Source organism: Vombatus ursinus, unplaced genomic scaffold (assembly GCF_900497805.2).
Source record: "Vombatus ursinus unplaced genomic scaffold, bare-nosed wombat genome assembly UNPS02014864.1, whole genome shotgun sequence".
Taxonomy (NCBI): Eukaryota; Metazoa; Chordata; class Mammalia; order Diprotodontia; family Vombatidae; genus Vombatus; species Vombatus ursinus.
In genome coordinates, this window is record NW_020954642.1 from 12,092,999 (window position 1) to 12,099,093 (window position 6,095).

At 40.4% G+C, this 6,095-nt stretch overlaps 1 pseudogene; it reads right to left on the bottom strand.

Annotated features, from left to right (window-relative positions):
- Nucleotides 1–960: 960 nt before the first annotated feature.
- LOC114027927 lies at nt 961–1,834 on the bottom strand (annotated as a pseudogene).
- Between the last annotated feature and the right edge of the window lie 4,261 nt (nt 1,835–6,095).

Below are 6,095 nucleotides of genomic sequence, written 5' to 3' on the forward strand. Positions count from 1 at the left end.
CATTTAATGCACTAAATAATTTAGAAAGCCTGTGGGTTATTCCCATCTCCCAATAATGCTGTAATAAAGAAGAACTGAGATGGCAGTTATTCCACTCACTCTTAAAATGTCTACCAATCTGGATTCTTTTCCCTTATATGTAAATTGTTCTACTACTGCATATAAAAGCAGGTTGGAGCTTGGATGTGGTGGCTGTCCCCACTCCAACTGCTTGATGCTTTGTGGTGCCAATAAATTTCTCTTTGTCTCAAAAGAAGAAGATAATAGATCAAAGATAGATACATAGAATCAAGCATTTATGGATATACAGGTATTGTATGTATATTACCAGTCATACACAGATAATTCAATGATTAAAATATCTGTAAATTTAAGGGATGTGATCTTCTCATGACTGATATATATATATGTATATATGTATATGTGTTTATATATATATATATATATATATATATATATATATATACGTATATGTAAAACCTTCCGAGCCCCACTACCCCACCCACAATGGAAGGAGGGTACGGGAGGGGGAGGAGAGAAGCATCCTGGGCCAAAGGGCCAAACATAAGAGGTGGGGGGGGTGGAGGAAAGGATACATGGAAAGGGGGCAGAGCCTGAGTAGATGGGCCCCCGGAGGGTGGGGGACCAAAGAGAAGCAGATAATCCCCCCTTCCCTCAGTGGTGAGAGGGCAGGCCAAGGCATGGGTTAGGCTGATGTCCTAGTTCTGTGCAGCTGTGCTGGGGCATGGAGGGGGCAAGGCTCACAACGGGACTCCCTCCTGACCTCTGTTTGTGGGGGTTCAATCCCCTAGGTACAGGCCTCAAGGCAGGGTCTCCCTCATACCTCCTCTCCTCTCTACCCATTCTATAATCTCTTTAACCCTGTAGAGGGTGGTCAGGGGGAGCCCAACTATGGAGGACAAAGGCCCACTGGGGCTGGGGGGCTAGTGAAGGTCTTCCTCATCCCCCTGCATGGTCTTCCTCATCCTCCTGCATGGTCTTCTTGATGCCCAGAAGCATGGTGGTGAGTCACTGGTCCAGGCTCGAGATGGAATTATTAACCACCTCGGTGGAGCCATCCACATTCTGTTCTTCATGGGCATCCAGGAGTTTTTTGACTAGCTTGCATTCTTGGGAATCAGAAGAAGCTGGAAATATCTCCTATTTCTGTGCAGCCAACTTGGCATTCAGCATGTCAATGCAGAAGTGACAAAGAACAGTCCTGAAGAAATAATCCTTTGCACTGTTCTTCAGCAGGGGACTGCCCATCATATTTGTCCCCACCTGCTCATAGATCTCCATATCCTTCTGGTACTGCTCAGCTGAGCGACATAGCCAGCCACCTTCAACAGGGAAAACTGTTGGATTTTTCCCCCGTGTAATAGTCTGCAGACTGCTCATAATGAGCTGTGGCCTTCTCAATGTCCTCTAGTTCTGTCTCGTAGATCTCAGCAATGGAGATGTGGTGTTTGGCTGCAATCATGAAGAGACCCATGTCTGTGCAGATCTCAATCGCTCTCATTAAAAAGTTAATAGCCTCTTGGGGGTCTGATTTCTTGAAGGTGTTCTCTGCAACCACAAAACTGGTGGCCATGTCGGGCTTGTTCTGCAGCTGGAAGTGCAGTTGGGCTGCTGGGCAGAATGCATTCCCAGCAGCACTCTAGCTGTTGGCTATCTTGAACATATTTATGGCTCTTGAGTAGATTTCACATGCCTCCTCAATTTTGGGTGAGCCTCAGAGGAGTCCAGAGAAGAAGAACTGCGAATTCTTGACCTTGTGCTCTGCCTAGGCCAGCAGTGCCAGTGCCTCTGACTCCTTATTGGAGTTGTCCATGGTGCAGAAGTGGCTCGAGTCTCCAGGGCAGCCTGGTCTAGGCAGGACAGGCCAAGTCAGAGCCAGGAAGTCACAACAGAGGAGGGCTAGGACAACTGACAATGAAGGACAGCTGCAGACCTCCTTATATCTTTTAGAATTGTTGCATACTAAATTTTTATGATGTCATGACCAATCTTTTGTTATGCTTTTCAAAACATACCAAAGCCAAGGGGCAGAGACAAGATGGCAGAGTAAAAGCAGTAACTTGCTTGAGCTCTTCCCCAAACTCCTCCAAATACCTGTAAAAAATGGATCGAAACAAATTCTAAAGCAGCAGAACCCACAAAAAGACAGAGTAAAACAAATTAATAGCCCAAGACAGCCTGGATGGTTGATCAGAAAGGCATATTGTGGCATGCTGGGAGAGGAACGCAGTTCAGCATGGGTGCACAGGAAGCACAGGCCAGTGAACCTGGAGCAGGCCTCAGGGGATTGAATCCTGGGCAGCTGTGGAAGTTTCCAGACTTCTCAAACCGCAAAAGGCAAAGACAACTCAGAAGGTCAGTGGGAAAATTCTGTATCTGTGGTGAGAGAGAGAAGTATGGAGCCAGTCACAGTCCCCAAGTTCTGCCGAGGGGCAGCGGCTGCTTATGGAGCTTCTGGTCCACAGACTGAGGGAGAATCAAGTGACTGATCAGAGGGGTATTGCACAGATCTCTTTGCTGGTGCAAGACTTTCTTGCTTTGCATGAGCTCAAATTTGGGTCACAGTTCTGGGGGGCAGTCCTGGAGTGAGGAGGAGCGCTGGTGTGGTGGACCTTGTAGTGCCAGTGGAGAGAGATTCCTCCTCACAGTTCCAAGACAGAAAAGAGTGCTTATGGTCACTCATAGAACAGAACACAGGCCAGGAAAGGAGTAAACACCTCGCACCTTATCATACCACCTTGGAAGAACTGAAAATTTACAGCTCCCTAGAAGTATCTCTGAAAACAACTGCACAAAACCCCTGAAGCTTGGAACAGTACATTCTCCACATTGGAAGCAGACCCCTACCTTAACAAAGAGCTTATAATTCAAGTAATTGGCTGAGATCATGAGCAAGCAGTGCAAAAAGAGTAACACCATTGAATCTTACTTTGGTGACAAAGAGGATCAAAACATACAATCAGAAGAAGACAACAAAGTCAAAACTCCTACATCCAAAACCTCCAAGAAAAATATGAATTAGTCCCAGGCCATGGAAGAGCTGAAAGTGGATTTTGAGAAGCAAGTAAGAGAAGTAAAGGAAAAACTGAGAGTGATGCAAGAAAATCATGAAAAACAAGTCAACAGCTTGCTAAAGGAGACCAAAAAAAGAAAATACTGAAGAAAATAACACCTTAAAAATAGCTTAATCCAAATACAAAAAATTATCAAGGAAAATTACCCTGATATTTTAGAACTAGAGGGCAAAATAGAAATGGAAAGAATCTACTGATCACCTCCTGAAAGAGATCCCCAAAGGAAAACTCCTAGGAATATTGCAGCCAAATTCCAGAGTTCCCAGGTCAAGGAGAAAATATTGCAAGCAGACAGAAAGAAACCATTCAGGTATTGTATAAACACAAGCAGGATAACACAAGATCCAGCAACTTCTGCACTAAGGGACCAGAGGGCTTAGAATATAATATTCTGGAGGGCAAATGAGATAGGATTACAACCAAGAATCACCTACCCAGCAAAACTGAGCATAATTCTTCGGGGGAAAAATGGTCATTCAGTGAAATAGGGGACTTTCAAGCATTCTTGATAAAAAGACCAGAGCTGAATAGAAAATTGGACTTTCAAATATAAGACTCAAGAGAAAGATGAAGAGGTAAATAGGAAATAGAAATAATAAGAGGCTTTTTAAGGTTGAACTGTTTACATTCCTTCATGAAAAGATGATATTTGTAACTCATGAGACCTTTGTCAGTATTAGTGTTGTTAGAGGGTAAAAATTATATGTATGTATAGCTAGCTAGCTAGATAGATAGACAGATAGAGGGCACAGGGTTAGTTGAAGATGAAGGGGTGATATCTGGAGAATAAAATTAAGGGGTGACAGAAGATTATACTGGGAGGGGAAAGGGAGAGGTAGAATGGGGTAAATTATCTCACATAAAATAGCGAAGAAAAGGCAAAGTGGAGGGGAAATGGGGGAAGGTGAGAGGAAATAAGTGAATTTTATTCTCATCAGATTTGGCTTAAGGAGGGAATAACATATACACTCAACTGGGTATGGAAATCTATCTTACCCTACAGGCAAATGGGGGGATGGGATAAGAGAGCAGAGAGATGATAGAGGGGAGGGCAGATTGGGGAAGGGGGTAATCAGAAGCAAACACTTCTGAGGAGGGACAGGGTGAAAAGAGAGAATAGAATAAATGGGAGACAGGATAGGATGAAGGGAAATATACTTAGTTTTTCACAACATGACTACTATGAAAGTTTTTTGCATGACTACACATGTATAACTTGAAAAAAATAAAAAATATATATACTGAAGCCAATCCACAAATGGCAGGCACATAGACCATCAAAAAAATCTATTATTAAAATCTTTACCCTTAGTATGACCTACTACAGCCTGCCCTTCACTAATATAGCCCACTACATTTGACATCACCATTTTACCAATATGTATCACAAAAATAAAGATATATTCACTTCAGGATTTTACTTGATCAATTATTTCACTGATTTAGATACTTTCTTCCATGGTACTCATTTCAATTTATCCACACCTTATCCTTCTGTGTCACTCTTGTTCATATTCTCAAGTAAAACTTTGTTAGGGGGTTTACCTCAGAATTCTGGTGAACTTTCAATCTCTTAACATGAAATAGTTACCAGAGTGCACTGTCCTTCTTTACATAATTGACCTATCTTTTTAAGGCCACACATTTCTTAGATGATATTTTTTCATGAATTCTGGTGCATGTATATGTATATTTTTTAATTCCTCAGTTTTGGTTTTATGACAGTCATTTCTGAATATGACCATTTTCCCTTTTCTACCCAGTTTCCTTATAACTAAGATTTAAAAGAAAAGTAAAATAAAAATATATGTTTTTACAAATTCAATCAATCTATGAATGATGTGTAACAACATTTTCAACATTAGCTATGGCTGTGGTCACTTATATCTCAACTGAAAGGAAAGTGATTTTTTTTCTTTTCTTCTTTAGAATAAATGTTGGTTTGTATAACTACACAAGATTCAATTTCATTTTATTGTTCATTCTGTTTACATTGGTGTAGATATTGTATGTTTTTTCCTACATCAGCTTATTTCACTTTGCATCTATTAATAAGCATTCTATATTGCCATGCCCATATTTATTTCCCACAGCACAATAATATACATGCAAGAACAGTTTGTTTATATCTTCCCCAATTGAGTATACATTATATTTCTTGTTAATATGTTTTAGTTGATTTATACAACCTTCACGTAATCCTTTATGGTCCTTTGAGTGAGTCCCAATTTTAATTCTCTAGAGTTTGTACACTTCTATGATTATGAATCATATGGTTTCACTAGAAGAAAATGAATGAATGTTTGCTTTAAAAAGATGATTAGGATAGTTAAAAGACTAGGTAATTTCTTCAAAGCAATTGAGAACATTTTATTTCTAATATTCAATTCTTGGACTAATTCACTGCCCAACTATAGTGTCATTCCAACATGTCTGTGCTGATAGACCACTTCTATGGGATATACTTCCAACTGCATATTTTATTCTAAAAAATACATCACCTTGCTGCCATCTTCTCACCCTCCCTCAGCTGAGTAGTTTAGACCATGTATTTTTGAGTGATGTGAGATATACCAGGACTTGCAGCAATCAACACAATGTTTTCTACAAAGATTAATGACTGGAAGACCACATGTTTGACCAAAAAAAAAATTCTTCAATTGCACCTTTCAAAAAATTCTCCATATAGATAATAATAACGGCCTAGCTTAGAGTATCCACAAGAAAGTTAATCTTTCTGGATTATATAAAAGCTTTCTGATTCTTACAACAATCTTCTTTATCCACCACTCTGTTCCATTCCTAAGACACTCACAATATACCAAGTTCACATATATGGACTGAAAAAAACCTGAACAAGAATCATTTCAATATAATATCATTAAGCACTTACTATCTCATCCCTCCCCCCACCCCAAAATGGCATGCATTCTGAATACTCCTAATCTGCCCTTACGTCTATCTCTACCTTATCTTATCCCTTCCCCTTCAATTTTCCTT